Here is a 19,160-nt window from a genome sequence, read left to right as displayed (position 1 = left end):
AATGATATTTGTACTTCCTTTGGTTGCTGTCTCCAATTGCCTATTCTCTTCCTACTCCAATCAACTCCACCTCCACTGGGACATTTGCCTTTCCTATCAGTTTTTCTGGGCTTCTTTTCTCTTTTTTCCTTTTGCACGTGTCTACCACTGCCATTCTCCTTAATTGCTTAATTCCTTTCTCTTTCCATTTCAAGTCACAGGTTTCCACCTTCCACATATCTACCCAATTTCCTAGTAAAAATAAATCTCTAAGCAACAACAGGACTCCTTCATTTTGCAATTCTGTTGATCATTTATGCTTATTATTCTTCCAGTGGCCAAATAAGACTCAGCCCACCCAGATCATAAGATGTAATAATCTTTATTTATGAAATCGTAATGTAATATCTGACTGAATTTCCACGCAGTAGACAGACTGAACAGAGCCTTGGCCACCTCTATAATTATTTGGATTTCCTTTTCCTATCCACTGCATTAGTTTACAGGAGATTATATGCATCCATGATTTATGGGGAAGAAGGATGCCACAATCAGCCAAGCACTGTTGTGGCACTCAGGAACAGAGCTTAGACTCAATTCTGCCACTTCTACGCTGTCCCTCCTTAGAAGAATAAATTATTTCCAAGTGGTAATCGGACAAATTTGTAAAGATTGCAGCTTATGGAGGACATGGGTGCATCATTCCTGTACTGTGATAGCCTTTGTATTTGTGAGCTTATCTCTAGTACAGAAAAAAGATGCTGTGGCTCTTCTGGCTTTCAGTCAGTCTTGTAAAAACCAAAACTACATTTAGTGTGACACATTCTTCTCCTTACTAGGATCTGGTGCTTGGGGTGTTCCACATTTTGCTTCAAATCTTCTCACTCAATTTTCCCAGTAATTATATTCTGAAGCAGTTAATGAATATGAGAACATGAGCAAGTAACCTGTTTTGAAGAAATGCTTGTGATTTAAAGAAACAAAGAAATAACAAAAAGAAATAACCAACATATGAATTAGTGCAATCTACTTATGACTCCTATCTTGAGAGTGCTGAAAATCCACACCATGCCTTGCCTTTGTGTGAAATACTTTTCAAATGAATCTCTGATTAAGCTGAAGTATTTGTAAAATTACACGTGAGGAGAAAACTCCCTATTGACTTCCCATCTGAGACTCAGGTCTGTTGCCCTTTTGAAAAGGTTTCTTACTGTGCTACTGAAATGTCCTCTCATGATGGCAGTTTGAGAGGGTGAAAAAGCAGCTGAAGAGGACTGTGATAGACAGTCCCTCATATCTTCCTAATTTAATCCATTGAGCTGGCCTCGATGGATTCTGAAGCATAGCTGAAGGTCTCTTTTAATGGAAGTCTAGATTCCCAGAGGAATAAGATGCCGAAAAAATGCTATTCGAGATTCCAAGAGAAGTCTTCAGTAGGAACTCCTATCACTTCTAAAACATAAATTGTGCTCTAGAAGCCAACTAATTCTATCTTCTAGGTAGAGACACAGCCCATTTTCTCAATAATTTGTATGTTTACTCAAGCTACAATTTGGGATCTTCAGAAAAAGGTTAACACAAAATAATGCACTCCAAACTCTTCCATGCTTTCTTAATTCAATTTCAGGATAAAGCAAGTACTTGCAAATAAAATAATTTTTTTTCTCTTGTCACAAGGTATTATATATCCAATACTCAGGACTCAACAGTCAATGCTGTTCTCTACCTCCATTTCCAAATTTTAGATTAAGAAACAGTAAAAAAAAAAAAAAAAAAAAAAACGAAAAACCAAGAGCCCTTCTTTTACATCTCTTTTCAGACAATATCATTCTCTTCTTTTGATTTGGGGTAAATAGGGAAACTCACATGAGCATCTCTCATCTTAAGGCCCTGACAACATTCTGACTGATTTCTACAGACACTAAAAAGAGGCCCCTAGGGAAAAGAATTTACTTTTGTTATCACTGGACAGAACACTGAAGAGTTTCGGCAAATGTACTTAAAACTATGATCTGCACATACCAGTTCTGCTTTATTATCTTTACCTAATCATCAAGTCCATTCTATGATTCTATGGTCCTCCCACAGTAAAATAAACATGAAACAACAAAACACATACATACAAATTCTCCCCATGTTTCCTTGCTATGGAGCTGCATCATTTGCTTACACACTTACAGAATGAGGAACTGATGCTCACTGCCTTGTTGAAGGTAAGAGCACTACAGCATCTATAAGAAGACAGGGCCAAGAAGACTTTGTGCCTCCCAGCTGAATGAAGTTTCTCTTTGACAGGCCTGAAGAAGAACCATAGAAAGTCTCCTTTGGCTATAGTATTTTTAGATTTTGTCATAAATCTTCTATATATTCCTCTTCATTGCACAAGCTGTTTCCAGAACCTGCAAGGAGTCCTAATAAACCCCCTCAGAAAAGCCAAGTAGTAGCTGAGTAGCTGAGAATTCAAACCCTCTTCATCTCAAGACCACAGGTAGGCTTAGGCTGAAGAATCCAGCACTTCTTTACTTTCACTGTTTTAGAAGTAAAGAAGCAAGGCCTTTTTTCTAGGCCTGCTACCTCACAATTTTGTCTACCAGAAATGAATACATACCCTGGATTACAGAATTTATCTTAATTTCCGTGATTCAGTTAACTCTGAAATAGCTTGAAGTGTTAGGACCAGCTGATACAGACCATAAGAGCCTACAGGTAATAAACAAACACACACACAAACCAAATACAACAGATTTCCACTGAAAATCATAGCCAAGTTAATTCAGTTAATTCAGGGCATCCCCATTACTGAAGGGATCAAGCTGTTGTACTTCTGAGATTTGGAAAGAAAGGAGTAACCTACTGAACTCTTCTTTTTCGTAACAACCAAAACCAAGGATATTTCAGGCCTGTCAAAGCTGCCTCCTCTACTCCTTTACTCTAGCCATGAGGAAAGAAACCATAGCTGGCACAAAGCTGAGCACAGTCATTAGCTGAATGGTCCTTAAAAAAATGTTCAGTTCTGGAGCCGGACAGAAAAAGAATGGCAGTAAGCAAAGTTTAAGATGTGGTTCATGTAGTCCCCAGTGGGTTATAGAATTTTTGGAGGTGTGTGTCAGGAGGTCAAAGCTGTTTTCCTCTGAGAGCAACCTACTTCCTAAATAAAATAGTATATAAAGCACTGGATGGAAGCAGAATGCCTATAGATGAATGGCATCTAGCTAATGGGGCATATTCAGCAAGAATTACATCAATATTACTAAAAGATATAATCTCTCTCAACCAAAATGCAAGCAAAGCAACACCAAATAAAAACAAATCAAATAAATGAGAAGGAGGAAACACAATTTTGTTGCCAGAGGAGTACTCATCATCAACACTTAGTGCTTAGGAATAGCTGTTTTTAATGTAAGTAACAAAAAGCCATGCATACCCTGGCTCCCTTAAGAAGAGCAAATATTACTGGGATTGACAATTAAATTACAGAATGGAATACTGAAATGATGGTCTAGATCCACTCTACAATAACACCTCTGTATGCCTGTGACATGTAAAAAAAATATTAACCTTTTAATCTTTAGCTTCACCCATCTTGATTCATGCTAGAAAGCAGCCTAATATATATATTTACTAAACAAATAATTTCTTTGTTTAGATGAAAAATAAATACAACAGTTTCATGTTTTTGAATAAAGGAGATGACCTGAAGCAATATCTTCCATTTACAGCACTTGAAATCAGAGCCATTTGAAGCCTACTGTGTAAAAGATGCACACAAAGAAGAAATGAACCTGAAACACCTTTCGTGCATTTCACTTATAATTCCTTGACTCTCAGAGATCTGAAAAGATTTATCATACTAAATTCCCTGTAGATGATAGGCAGCCAAACATTTAAATGTGACATCCAGAAAGGTAATTTGTCCTTATAAGGACAGTCCACATCCCTAAGCATTCAAGCTGTCATCTTATACTTTTAAACACTTAAGGTTTTCGGATGAGCAGTGATAATTTTTAACAAAGCAGAGAGGTCTCAATTTGCAAATTGAGTAACTCATCGAATAAGAAAGTTGGATTTGTAATAGAGTCTGACAGATGTCTGCACCACGACATGACAGTGACAAAGTGCCTCTGAAATTTTCTCTTCAAAGATGAAGTTTCAGCTTGCCTCTTTTCACCTCTAGGAATCCAAATAATATTTTTTTGATTATACAGGTGAAAAGAAATTTGGTTTCAGCTACTATCCATTTACATCCAGGAAATAAGTTATGATTATAATACCAGGCTCTGATCATGAGATGCTCCAGTAATAATAATATTGCAGAACAATGCTTAAGAATCTCTAGCAGCACAGGGAGAAGGCAAAAGAAAACTCTAGCCAAAAGAACTATGGAGAAATCTATTTTATTGAGCACAAAGTTAATTTCTGAATTTTAAAGTAATATTTGACTGTTTGAAGGTTTCCTTTAATTTAAACTAAACATATGTACAGCTTTAATAAAAAAATTTCCAGATAGTGTCCGTTAATCACTTTCAAATGTCTCAACATAAACTGAGAGATTAGAACTTAGGAACTAAGAATATTTCCCAGTGAGTCTGTCCAAATAAATTAATACTCTGCTAACAAGCACTGTGGTCAAAATAGTTGTCACTACTACCATTTTATTGTGTTTTCACATGCAGGAGTCACTCACATGCTTCATAACTTCCAACATGCTACAGAAACAGGATAGTTTATGGCCCCACTTAATGAACACCAGTGGCAGGGGGGAAAACATCAATCATCTCCCACTGGTGGTAGAAATGTACTACTAGAGCTACCACTGGGTTTAAAATACCACTGCAAGTAGAGAACTGCCTCACACCAGCTGGATCTCCCTCTGGACCTGAGCAGTACAGCAGCAGAAGCAAACTTCTAATGCAACAAGCGTTGTGACACTGGCTGTTTTTTGAGATACATCAAAAGTTTCCAGAAGACAAGTGCTTTGTCTGTGATTGATGGCTGAGAGCCAAGGGTGAGAATGCTTCTCAAAGTCCACCAGCATTCCTTCCTCCAGGTGCACAGCTTAAATCAATTTGTATGTGAAAATGGGATCTTTTTAATTCTACAAAATCAAAGCGATAGAAGAAATAATAGTATCTCAAATTATTTTTGAAGAAATGCACTCACAAAGTTGGTCCCATATATATTCTACTAACATCTAAGAAAGCTGCTGTTTTTCAGTCGAGGATGCACTATCTTGATGAATTCTATGTTCTAAGCCACAGTCTAACTGAAGATGTGAGTAACACTGTGCCTCACACATGGCAAGGCATCTCCTAGCTGAAAATCTCAGACTAGCACGCTCTTCTGCAGGGACACACAGTTGGAAAGCAGTAACAAAAAATAGCAACTTGATATTTTCTAGAAGATTTCACTATCTTTTTAGGACTTCGTTTTCCAGACTGTAAATCGATTATTTAGATAACAGATCTGAAATCAGTAGCTTGCAACCGAGGAGTTTTTCACTCAACGCAATTCAGATAAACTCTGCTTAGTCCATCTATTAGGATGAAAAAGTAACAGTACAGAACATTAGCAAGTACCAGTAGGGTCTACTTTTTAAGTTAAAAACCGAAAGATTATAATCTAGATTCACAAAAAAGGTTAACATATGTAATGACTAGAACAAATTCCATAAGCAATACAAACAAAACAGGTCTAGATCTTAAACTTGTGTTAATTCTGGTGAACGTAAACTGCTGAGAATCTGGCCCAAAAGGTGTGGAAGAACACAACTGGAGTTTATTAAAGCAATTCTCTTAAACAAGTTATTTCATATCTGTCTACTGAAATACTGTGAGCTAGAAGTCCTCCTCTGAGAGTGCTACTGGAAAATTCCATGAGCTGCATATAGGTCAAAATGAACCACTGTTCTGGCATCAGCAGGAAGCCCTCCAAACTACTTCTAAAAGATTTCCTTCCTATAAGAAGAACAGCCAGCTGAGACTCCTGCCTCATTCTGTGACTGTAGATAATGACTGATGAGTAGAAATTAAGAACCTACTAACCGTTATGACCAGTTGTTGATTTTAGTAAATGATTAGGGTAGATTTTCTACATTGTTGTATCCTTGTTAGACCAGATTCCTACCAGATAACATTAAAAAGTTAAATCATGGCATTTCTGCCCTCCTTTTCCTATGTGCATCCATTTACTGCAATTGCTTTCTTCAAAGACTCAAGCCTTTATGAAGCAGCTTAATGGCATTTAGTACCAAAAATGTCTGAAAAAGTAAATATAACCAAATATAAGCTAATGTTAAGAAGTGAGACATTTTCTAGAGTGTGTTTACTTTGAAATGCTTCATATGATACACAGAATTAAGAGATCAAATTTTAGTAATACAGGTGAGGGAGAAATTAAGGATAGAAGCAATTCAGTTTTCAAAACCTCCAAATCATTACAGGAACTAGAAAGGTAAATGAAGTTCACTAAGGAAGTACATAAGGACTAAGAAACTTCCATGAAGAATCATTACCTCTGTATAAATTCATACATCTCAAGCTCTGACTATGAGTAACATGTAAACCTACAGACAGTAACTTATTTTGTGCCTCTGGAGATGTTGAGTTACTTTGCCTTCCTCTGCTGGAATTTCTCTTGTCCAGGCTGCAACAGATGGCATTTGCTACCTGGAAGAACTGTCAATCCCACATACACATTTTATATATCTGTTACTACAGAGCTGAATGCAGTGATGAAGAAAACAGGTAACAATGTAGCAATGTGTGCTATAGGAGATCTAAGCACGTCAGAGTGTAACATGAAGACTGGTTCCGTTCACAGACGTGTAATTGCTTTGCCAATACACCACTAGTTAAATAGTTGAAGAAATTTGTCTGGAGACATGCTGAGCATCTCAGTCAATTTTCAGTCCATTTAGACATCTTCTTTAAAGCTCTGAGAATTCAGCCAGACATGGAAGAGAGCAAAGTGGTTCCAAGAGTCACAAATAGGATATCCATGTAATCAGAAAACCAGGATTCCCATAATTATTAATGCTTTTTTTTTAAAAAAAAAAAAAAAAAGAAAAATTCAAACATGATCTCAAGAATAGATGAAGAAAACACTTCTAGATACTGCAGATGGATGAAAACAAGGTACAGTACAACAAGGATGAAAACGAGGTACAATCAGTACTGAATTTTATATTAGTTGGCAAATTTAGAACCATATATGAAAACACTTCAGGCACATGGCTTCTTATTCGAAGATCATACAAATCTCTCAGTCCAACTACTATCCCTGATTAGTTAGATTAGCAAGACATGAAGTGTCTTGCTTCTCCTTTCCCAAAAGTTCAAGGTGCCCCCTACTGTTTACCAGTACCTTCTGCACTGGACTGTTTACACCTGCAAATCTCCCAAGCTATTCCCAAATTTGTCATGGCTGAAAAGAACTACTCTGGTATGAAGTGATTGGAAGCTGTGTGGTTTTAAGGACACTGAGCCAGCCAGCCTACCACATCCAGTGGTGGTCACAATATGATGAAAGCCTACTTCCTCACACTATTTATCTGTGCTTTTTTTTCCCAAGGCATTCATTTTCTCTTGAACACTTCTGCTGGACAAAATCAGTCCAATGGTCAACAACTCTTTTCTGACGCACTCCTAGTCATAGGGAAGAGTGCTGCTATCAGACATCTAACAAACAGGCAAGGCTCAGGTGAGTCAATACAGACCAAGTCTATAGCTAGGAGACATTAAATTAAATACTACTTGCTCTAGCTTTGTCCTTCAAATAAAAGAATCATCTGAGATGATTCACCTGGTATAAACTCCCAAAGTTCCCTCTTGTGGGCCACATGGCGGCATTTGCACTGCGAAGCAATGTGTAATGTATGCAATGTCCACAAAACATTACATTGATCCTTTTCAAACAACATTTAAAATCAGTTTCCATTAACACAATTACTTTTTTGCAAGATATAAACATTTCTTTTCCATCATTTTTCTACCACTAAGTATTTATGCTTTGCATGTTTTCAGATGTTGACATCAGCATATTTCTCAAGGTCTTCATTTTATTTCCCGCTCACGTGTCCAACTTCATTCTGTCCTCCTCCATATTTGTTGAATAACCTAATCATAGGACTGTCTGGGAATGTAATTAATGTAGTGTTCAATAATTCTACTAGATCCCTGATAACTATGCTACATTTACTTACATTGGAGATCCTGGAAGCGCCTACTTGCCATTTTCCTTAAAATTAGTGTTTTATCACTACCTATCCTTTTACTGTCCCTACACTTTTTAATTAAATAATTATTAAATAATAATTAAATAAATAAATAAAGAATTAAAATAATTTTTAATGTAATCAATATTGCATCTAGGACAACCCTGGATCTATGTACACACTAGGGGACAAGAGGCTGGTGAGAAGCTCCACAGAAAGGATCTGGGTTCTGACTGATGGCAAGTTGAACATAATCCAGCAGTACAACCTGGCAGCCCAAAGGGGCAACCATCCCCTGGGGTGCACCAAGCCCAGCACTGCCAGTCAGGCAAGGGAAGGTTCTGTCCCACTCCGTTCTGCACTGGTGTGGCCTCATCTTGAGCACTGCATGAAGGTTTCAGCACCACAAGTCAGGTATGAATGACATAATCCCAAGGTGCCTCTGCTAGAACGTTACAGGGAGCTGAAGCTGGGAGGGCTCTATCAGGGAGAAGACGGCACAGAAACAGGTTTGACAACCATTCCTCTGACTATATTGTCTGTACTGCTCACCTCTCTTCTCCTGAAGCCAACACAGAGCAGATTCACCTCTCATCTTGTTGCAGCAAGACTAAACATTATGGCACCTTCGCTAAGCAGTTCTCAGAGAAGCACTGCAAAAGGAAGACTCAGAGGACAGGGCCACAGAGGGAAAAAAGCCTGATTAACATGAAGTTTTTTGCTAAGGTAAAGTATATTGAAAAAATGCAAACTGAGAGGACTAGACAGTCTAGAACCTCAGAAGAATGATTCTGCTGGTTTTGTGATAAATTACTATTATGGATATATAAACTGAAATACACAGACGTGTGGAAGTTGATAAATTCTTTAACTAATAGAAAAAAATCATTCTGATAGCAAGTCACTGGGATAACTTCCTTTCCTTAGCCAAATTTCAAGTCCCTGCTTAAACCCATGCATGAAGTTGCATCTTCTTAATAAATTCAAGATTCCTCAACTTAAAAGAACATCTTGTCTTTCCTTAGCATGTGCAGTTATGAGGTGGTATAAGTGCCACGCAAGCTGTTCAACTGTCATCTGTCATCATTTTTACAAATAAGTTAAACATCCATCAAAAATATCTTAGAACAGAAATTCAAAATGTATTATTTATGCTGATTGCCTACTTCTCAGATTAAATCTGTACTTCAATTGGTGAACTTTGCCCAGGTTATAATCCTGTATGTAAATGCTGTTACTTCACTTGGATTATAACTGTGTTTTTGGGAACAATGTGTAATTCATTGTTAGGAGAATGGAGTAGGTGATCTTTATGAGTTTCTTCCAGGCCTATCTTCTAAAATTCTATGATAAATGATCATTTTAGAAAAAAAAGTTGAATTAATTCTATGACAGTTTGCACAAAGTTCAGTTCATCACAAGAGCCATCTTTAATCACGAGGAATCAGGAATAAAACACATTATTTAGTTAGGCTGAAATTTCTGTTTACTTGGGTATCAGATTGTTAAGCCTACATCAAACTTGACCTGACATGCCAAGAGTCTCTTCATGTAAACTCATGACTTAATCTCTACTTGTTTCCTAAAAAATGTCAGCTTCTGCTTAATTATGCACAATAATCAGCTATTCTGCAAAATACTCCTTGAAAAAACATAAAATACCTTCACTCCATTTTAAAAAGTACATAACTTCCACTGGCTAGAAAGTATTAAAGTCTGCATTTCAAACTTCTAATCTAATCATCTGAAGAGATGAGAAGGTAAGGAAAAGGACAAAAGAACAGAAGGTAAACAAGTAAAATATTAAATAATTTTCTGCTAATATATACTTACTACACAGAAAAAAATCAAAACACTCCTGTCAAAAACATATATAGAAGGTGATAGGCTTACTTTTAAATTATATTCTAATTCTACCTTCAAAATAATGTCTTGATAGCTAAATAATCTGCAACAGAACTATAAAACAGAACTGTAATATCACTGACAAGTAGCCACGGTAGACTGAAGTTACATACAGAGGTAGAGAAGTTTGTAGTCAGCCAATTCTTACAGTAAACTTTCTGCAAAAAAAGTGGAAGGTTTGATGAAATAAACACGAAATGAAGCTAACTTCCAAAGGAACTAAAGCTGACTGCCCAGATGAGGTGTTCTGAAATGACAGACAAAAGCTAAAAGCAACCAGTTTCAAAGACCACAGAAAAAATGAATGTGTAACAGGAGAGATGTCAAGGTGTAATCAGTACGCATTTAAGATGGAAACCAGGAATCAAAAACTTCAACTGCTGAAAGGGCAACTGCCATGTGAGATTTTTATCTTTAATAAGTTTCCTCTAGAAAACAGTGTGGAAGATCTATTACACCGTGAATTATGATACTATCTATGAATTAGATTGCTGGTACATCAGACAACATGGGAGTAAACAGAACAATGGGAATACAACCTCCAAACCAGATACACAGGGGCAGTACTAAAACAAATCTTCAGACGAGCATAAAAAATTCACAAACACCCGTGAACACCCGTGAATAGAGCAAAGTGAACCTGGTTTTGATACAAATGGATTTTTCGGAACCTGCAAAGTGTGGGAGGAAAATCATCAAGGTATTTGTTCAGTGAACTCCAGGAGCTTTTTCATAGAGAAGATAAACATAAGGAGGCTGAGCACTATAATAGACAGCACCATCTAAAAGAGATACATGTAAAGAGTATTAGGATGAAGAAAACAACATCATTTAATACAAGGACTGGTGCCTTTAATCCAACAAAGAGATCATATCCTAAGGCATGATATCAAGCATTCATCAGAAAGGGGACTCATAAATATTTTTGGGTGTTGCTGTCTATGTTAGAAAAAAAATGCATCAGAGATTTTCACCAGTTGATGTGAATTGCATTTTTAACCTTTTTTTTTTTTTTTTTTCCCCACCAGCAGTATACCAACTAATATTTGTGAAACTGTGCAGACAGCCTCCCAGCATACAGTGGGTTATATACAGAATCCTACTTCTGGTTCTGTCAAAAGTCCATTCACAGTTAGAAGGACGTTGTCATACATCACCGTACAAGTGCACATTCAACTATTTTAGCAGGAAGGCAGCAAAATCCAGCGTTCATTCTGTTCAACATCTAAGAGGAGAATTTGAAGAACCCTTCATTGTGTTACTTGAGACACTGTACCTAACTGCATTACGCAATGATGATTCTGCCTTTTTTTTTTTTACATTTGCAAGATGATCTGTGCTCTTCTGATATTTCCACAGTAGAAAATATCTTTGCAAATTCTTTTTTTAAGGGACAATTTTAAAAGGAAACTTCAAAATTGAAAAGCAACGCTAGATTAGTGGAATGAGAATTAGATTACATTAACATTCCATAAATAAAACACTACACGGTTAATAGAAAGTATAAGCACCTCTCCAACTTTCCCCCCTTCCCCTATACCTGAGAAGATAGACCAGTGCAAGATTCAGCAACATCTATTCATATAATTCTATTCTATAATTCTGATGTTCTCTAGAGGCTCTCCAAAGGCCACAGCAAACATTCTCAACTCTGATCTTTCTACACAACACAAATGAATTGGCAGTTCAATTGCATTGCCTGTTCTCCCTCATGCTTTTTTTTTTGGTGATGTTCATGCCTCTTTAAGGTCCCTGTCCCTGTGCTTTTTAAGAGCACACTGATGAAAACAAGGCAAACATAGCAAACATGCACAACAGGCAGTTTCTAAGGGGTCATATCTTCACTGCATTAATCTGGGGACTGCTGCAGTACATCATTACTGCCACTTTGGCTCCAGATCTCTTTTTTAAAATATCTGCAGACATAGTAGATATATTTAATGATGAATATATGCATTATCATTCCCTTTTACTAACTTCAAACTGCAGAATTCAATAGACTACTAGCTGATATATATCTGCCTGGGAAAGAGGAACTAAATGACCTTTTAGATCATCTTAAAAAGTAGCATGTGCCATAATACTCCATTTGATCTGTTTTAATTTCAAAAAGCAAGAATAAGGCAGCAAAGTCAAGTACAAGAAAGAAAATTAGTAACAAAACCACATCAAATTCTAAAAAATCAGGCATTTGCTGAAGACATACTCACAATAAGCCCCTTCTTGTCCAGTTACCACTAACTTTATTTCATTTTAAACTGAATTATCCAATGTGGGGCAACACTGGCTGTAAGGCTAAGTACCTTCCAAGTTTCACGCAGACAAGTTACGTGACCATTCACAGTTGTTATTGTTATTATTATTATTATTATTACTCATGTTGCATCACATTTGAGTGGAAATAATAAAAAGTTGTATCATAGGAGGTCCTTAGTGGGTTGTACCTCCTCAGAAAAATATTAGTCTACAAAAGCAGTAATGGTAAATAACAAAGGCTAAGAACTATGGGCTAACTGGCACATAAAAGAGCAGAAAGATAACATATGTTAGTGGCCATGTATGTGTCTGCAGACACAGAGAGTAACAAAGTGTGTGAATTGCACATACATGTTTTTGATAAATCAATTATTCCTAGAACTAATATGCCACATGAAAAAAGATGCACAACCAAATGCTGTCTACTCAAATGATCTCATTTTTTAGACTGATTTGAGATTTACTATCTTGCATGAAAAAAACAGTTTACAGGGCAATGAGTCAGGATCTCTAGCTATGCAGAAAATGGTTTGGTGATTCAGCACTATAAGGTGTGCACATTTACAAAGTTTTGTTTTGTTTTTTTTTTGTTCTGAAGAAATGATCACATTAATTTTCCCATGACTTCTTGTTTTCTATAAGATTAATGATTATGCATTTAGTTTTGCTTGTTTGCTTGTTTTTAAGGGTATAAAGAAGAAGAACCACGAGAGCTACTTTGAAAAGTCCTCTGAGCTGAATGTTCATTGTTTTTCCCAGTAACTGCAGGAACAGAAAAATACTGTAACAGCTAAACGGTCTAACCAGAGAACCTTCTGTCTACAGAACAAAATCACTGTAATAAATTGACAGCAACTGGGCTGGTGATGTACAGAGCCTGGCCCCCTCTGCTGTCTATTTTGTGCTGCTTCTAAAATGTTCCTAGCAAACCTATAGACTTAAAGAATAATGTTTTTGTATTTGTGAATGCCTCCCTCTGACTTCGACATTGATGGATAACCCTGACAACTCTCATAGAGACGAATGTAACAATGTGTTAGACCTGGAAAAGAAAAGATGTAGAAAAGAAAGGGGACTAAAGGATGTTAAAAAAACTTCACCCACTGCATTAGAACCCTTTCAGATAGATGTCTGAAAGTCTACACATTTTCCATATGAACAATTAGGAATCAAAAGTTTGCACAAAAAGTGTCAAATTCTTTTTGGTGGTTAAACATTCTAACCCAGAAACAAGATGTACACAAACATACAATATGTCATAAAGCAAAGGTATTTAATAACTGACTTAAAAGGAACAAATGCAAACTATGCACTAAATGCACTGCCTGCAAAAACCGCCTTGTAAAATATGCAAGCTATATTGTGATAAAAAAATGTAAATGCAGTTTATATGTGTTCAATAAGACTTAGATCATAATGATTTGTTACTAGACTGGAATTCAGCCTCAAAGGATTCTACTGTAAAAGAGACATTTGCACAGCTTTGTCCCTTGTGAACAATGCCCATACTTTTCTTTAAAATCCCACACTCCTGGGATAAACATCATTCTCCTTTGACACATGTCAATACCAGCTTCAGTCTCCTGATCAGGCCATTTGCTTCTATTTGTTTGCCAAGCACAGACCTCTTAAGCACATTAGCCAAGCAAAAAAGATGCATATCACAGAGGTTATAGCATTTGTTAAAATTGCCTGTGTAAAATTAGTCACAGACAACAGGTTTAATTAAAAACAGAGCAAAAGAGAATGAAATAAAAAATAATTAGCATCAGGTATTTGATTTCCACTCCTCAGAATCTAAATCAGAGAATTAAGGCAAGCCAAATGAAAAATAAAACCTTTGATTCTCAGCTGGTACTTTAAAAGCCATCATTCCGAACTTGCTGAGGCTGAGCCTTTGCAAAAAGCAGTTGTACTGTCAACTTCCACTTAAACTGGAACTGCATCAGGACCATTCCTTGAAATTTTGCATTACAGAAATTAAAATCTCTGCAGTCAGAGCAGAGCTGAACCTAACCTGGAAACGAAACAAAGAGTCTATCCGATAGGCTCCCCAGACATCTCCATTTTTGCCTGTTACAGAGAAGTAAGGCAAAAAGGAAATCTACACATCCCTTGCAAGGAATTGCCTTCTCTGGCTATTCTTCAGTGAGTCCCTCCGTATCTCCTGTCACGTCTGTTACAGCTTCCGTCTCTGGCTTCATCAGAAGACCTATCTGGAGAAAGAGATCTTCCCTTCCTCTCCCCCAGAATTTCTGTCCTTCATTTACAGTATTTCAAAAGCCCACCTTCTTTCAGTACAGTGACCAATTTTTGTAATTGATGGTTTCCTCCAAGGAGAAGAGGCTCCAGGGAGGAGCTGATGGCTTCTCCCAAGGTCCCCTCCACTGAGCCCTGCTGCACACAAAGATAAGCAGCATATAATTATTGCTTCACATTATTAAGGCAGCTCACTGTAAACAATTTGGCTTTAATCTTGGATGATGTCACACATGCTCCAAGTTAGTTCTTCCATATTGCTGTCCCCTAATTTCAGCATTCTGAACCCAAATTTCCTCCTACAAAGGTGATGCACTTAAAACAATACTCCTGAAATGCTGAGGAGATTTAGACAGATAGAAAGTTTCCCAGCTTTTCCTATTACTAGATTCCCTTGAGAAATGTGGTATTCCCCATTCGATCTTGCATTCCTGGCCTAGCTGAGGCTTGCACTCATCTTCAGAAGCCAAGCTCTGCTGCTAAGACAGCTCCTCTGTTTTCCCATTCCTTGCCATGACAGCAACTGTGACAGCCAGAACAGCTCTATTTACTATGCTTCACAAGCTCCTGTCAGTCTCTCAGAAAGTTTAAGGTATTCAATTCATAGGTGGAAAGAAAACCAAACACAGAAGGTTATGTCACTGGCCAGGCCCACTCAGATGACTACCACCAGAGATGAAAGCACAACTGCAGCAGAATCCCAGCTCTTTCCCTGTGTTAGCTCCCATGGGAATCCCAAAGAACAGGGAAGTCTGGTGGGAGGAATGTCTCTTCAGAAAACAGAGCAATTCAGAAGGCTAACTTCACCTTAGTTTGCAATTTGTTGATCAGCATCACACTTTCTTCTTAATGCACTTTATCTTCCGTGTCAGTGGACTTCCCTCTGTTATTTGACTATGTCCACAGAGCAGGAAAGTGTTTTCACCTGATATAACTGGAATTAGTGACTCATTTCTCGCAATCTTATTGTGAAAAGCAATGACAAAAATGCAAGTTTCACATCCTTGTGTTCAGGTGATGCCATTGCATGGAAGAGACAGAAGTGCTGACTGCATCTACCTTCAACTACACACAAACAGACCATGCCTTGTCATCACTTAGCTATTACAGATAAGTAACCTGTATTTGAAGTATTACTACGAATAAATGCAATTCTTCAGTAAAGATAAAATACAGTAAGTACATAAAATAAGTTTCACAGTGTTTGCCTCTCCTCAGCTCAGTCTGTCAGAGTAGTGGGTTTTTACAGAACAGTAAAAGCATCAAAGTATACCAAGAAAGAATCTACAAATTTGTCCAGATTTTCTAGCAGGTGTGGATGATCACTTAGTAAACAAGTGGTGATTACACTTTTTTCTTTTTCAAACAAACACTGTGCATACCTACTTTTACACAATGAATGGAAATGAAAATTTGCATCTTTCAACATTAAAGCTAAAGCTCTTATTTATTTCAGTAGGAACAGAATTCAGAACAAGACAGTTGGGTATAAGAAAACAATTGTAAACCAAAGAATATTTTTCATCTACAAAGTCTCCATAAGCAATTGCAAACTGATAATCCGGTAATTCAAGGCACCCACCCTCCACCCAAACAAAACAATATAAATACTAATAGTGATGATTATGGCCAAATTTTATCCTCTGGTCAGGAAAAATAACAGTCAAAGGAAAAAAACTAACCAAATAAAATGGAAAAAGTATCATGTTGTTGCACTTCAATCTCAGTCTCAACGTAAACAAACAAACAAATGCTTGTGAACAACCACAGAGCGTGTGAAAGCTGCTTCCAAAAGTTTCAGAATTCAGTTTTCTAACTGCATGCATTCAGGTGGTTATAACTGATATATAACTGACATATAACAGTTATAACTGATAGATTCCACCAGTATCGATAGATATACAAAAATATATATAAATGAATATCAAATCTTACAAGTTACATTTTTTCCCCAAATATTTCCAAAGAATATATCAAACATGCTTTTATTAAGGTCTGGTATTTTTTGTCTCCATAATATCATTGATAAGGAATTGCTGTTAGAGTGAATTCTTTCTTATGATACTCATTTTATGGTAACTTCTCCTGCAAACATGTTACCGACCATATATTCTGTTATTCTGGTGGAACAATGAACAGCACTTTCTGCATTCTAAATGCTTTTTAACCATGTGCTGTGAATTAGTATTGAAAATAATGTACAGTATGTACACACAATTTTTAGCCTTGCATGGATGTTCTGTACTTTATTCTCACCATAAATTTGCAGAAGCCACTATGGCGTATGCTCTGACTGTGGATTAACAGGAGCAGGCACTTCCGTAGGATCTGTCTTTCAGAGGGCACAGTAAACACTTCTGAACTATGGTATCGTATACATATAAATATATTTTTCAGTACACTAACAGAACTTTAGCTTAAAAAGCAAACTTAAGCTTCATTTATGGTTCTGATCCAAGTAATATTTTCTACTGCTTTACCTGGTCATCTGATCAGCCCAAAATGTGCAATCGCGTTATTAATTTTGAGCTGATTTGCCACAGGAGGGAAAAAAAAACAACACAGTATTATACAACTGAAACCTAATAGTTTTATGTTATTTTATGTTACAATTCAGATCTCTCCTTAATGCCTGATCAACTTCTTAAAAATAACTACGTGGTATCTAATCACACAGACGCACAACAACTAGGAAGCATGCATCTTGCCCTTAAATGATTGTAACACAAGTTATATGAAGGAAGTTTACTTTCATATACATCCTTAAATTAAATGTAACCATCTCACTTATCTACCATTAAGCAAAACATTTGCATTGATCAGTGGTTTTCTACTATTCAGTATGCTATTGAAGAGTCATTCCAGTGTTTTTTCTCATTTCATTTGTTTACTTGAATTTTTACTCAATCCCTCAAAAACTGAAAGAGCTGTCAAAACTGACTTAAAACTAATTGCTTCATGAATTTTGCTCTGATAAGTTAATAGGTCTCCTATATTTCACACTACAGCAAAGGAAAGTTCAGAGGAAAAACAGGATCACTGTAGCATCTGGAAAAGCTGGCAAGGACTACATTTAATAGTATGCTCATGTCGCAGTCTGATGCTCAACAATTTGCACTGAAATTGTTGGTAGGTATTTACTTCTGCTATTTTCCCTATAAATGGGAAAATAGGAATCAGACTGTACCAGCAAGGGAAAAGATCTTGGGAAAGAAAAAGTACGAAGATTTTATGTTTATGACAAATTTGATTATTTAACTTAATATGGAATAATTCAGTTAATTCAAAATGAGAAATATAAAGCTAAGTAGCATTCTTGTGGGTGGATGGAGAATTAGGCAGATATTCGTATTTATGTTCATAAGATATTCATAATTAAAGTTTTGGTTCTGAGGCTTCAACTAAACAGGCTTCCGTGAGAGCTCTGTAAACGTAGGTGACTCTGACTAAAATACAGAAATCTTTTTTAATGTTTATCGTTTTTATCACATAATACAGTATAACTTTCACATGAGAACAAAGTTCATTTTAAAGCAAACTGTTGTTCTAAGGTAACTTTTAATTTGAGGACCAAATGTAAATTGCTATGGTGAATGCACGTTAGGTCACTAAAACAACGGTAGCTAAACTCAGATGTGACCTAGCAACCCAGGTGTTCAGGAAAAGTGCTGTTAACAGTAAGGATTGATGATCTAATCAAACTGTCACACTCAGATCCTCAGCAGGGTGGTTGGAGGGGAGGTGGAGGAGGATAATATTCAGAAAGCAAGCACATGCTTAGTGTTACTTTAAATTGATGCTGACATTTTCAATTGTAAAAAGAAATTTTTTCCTAAGTAATATAGGAAACAACTCTCCTAACCTTCCGGAGGATATCAGATAATCAGAGAGCTTGTTTTGCAAAAGCCAACTTCTCAGATGTGTGACTTTATGAAATACGAACTATGAGACATTTTAGAGATTCAAGATGATAGGAAATATTTTCATGTTTTTCTTTCCTTTAGAAAAATATAAGTGGGTTCTTAAGTAACTCTGTGCATAAGCACTTGCTATACACAACCTGTAAATCAAAACAATTAATAAACTAATCAGTTTGTGCTAGGACCTCTATGCAGCCTGTCCTCATGCTCTCTCTAACACTGAAGGAACTGCCAAGCCAAAATGTCAACAAATACGTAAACCAGAAAAAACCTCAGTGCTCTGAGAAACTGGTTCTACATCACTTTTTTATTATTAACATACAGCTGTTTGCAAGGAACTTAAAATTCATGGAATATAGGATTCCCATGTTGTAGAAGTAAAACATTATTCCCTCATAGGACTTTGTCCATGACTGATGAAGTCAAATATAGTTATTAATGGTTAAGAGTGACTTTAAAACCAGATTCAACTATTTTCCTTTTTCAGTTAACAGCAGAATAGAAACCAGTTTAATGTGTCAGAAGCTGGGCCACTCTGCTGCTTTAATCACAAATGGTAACGATTTTCCGCATGAGGTTCTGAGATGTCCATAGACAGCACAATCTTATCTCCATGCAGCCCTTAGACA

The 19,160-nt window shown here is 36.7% G+C and overlaps 1 protein-coding gene across 18 annotated transcripts in view; it reads right to left on the bottom strand.

Annotated features, from left to right (window-relative positions):
- ZNF407 (zinc finger protein 407) overlaps positions 1-19,160 on the bottom strand; it is a 346,606-nt gene that overhangs the window by 169,159 nt on the left and 158,287 nt on the right. The window lies entirely within an intron of this gene.

The sequence above is a fragment of the Lagopus muta genome, chromosome 3 (genome assembly GCF_023343835.1).
Source record: "Lagopus muta isolate bLagMut1 chromosome 3, bLagMut1 primary, whole genome shotgun sequence".
NCBI classification, from domain to species: Eukaryota; Metazoa; Chordata; class Aves; order Galliformes; family Phasianidae; genus Lagopus; species Lagopus muta.
The sequence above is the reverse complement of the archived record's forward strand: the minus strand, read 5'-3'. Positions and strand labels throughout refer to the sequence as shown.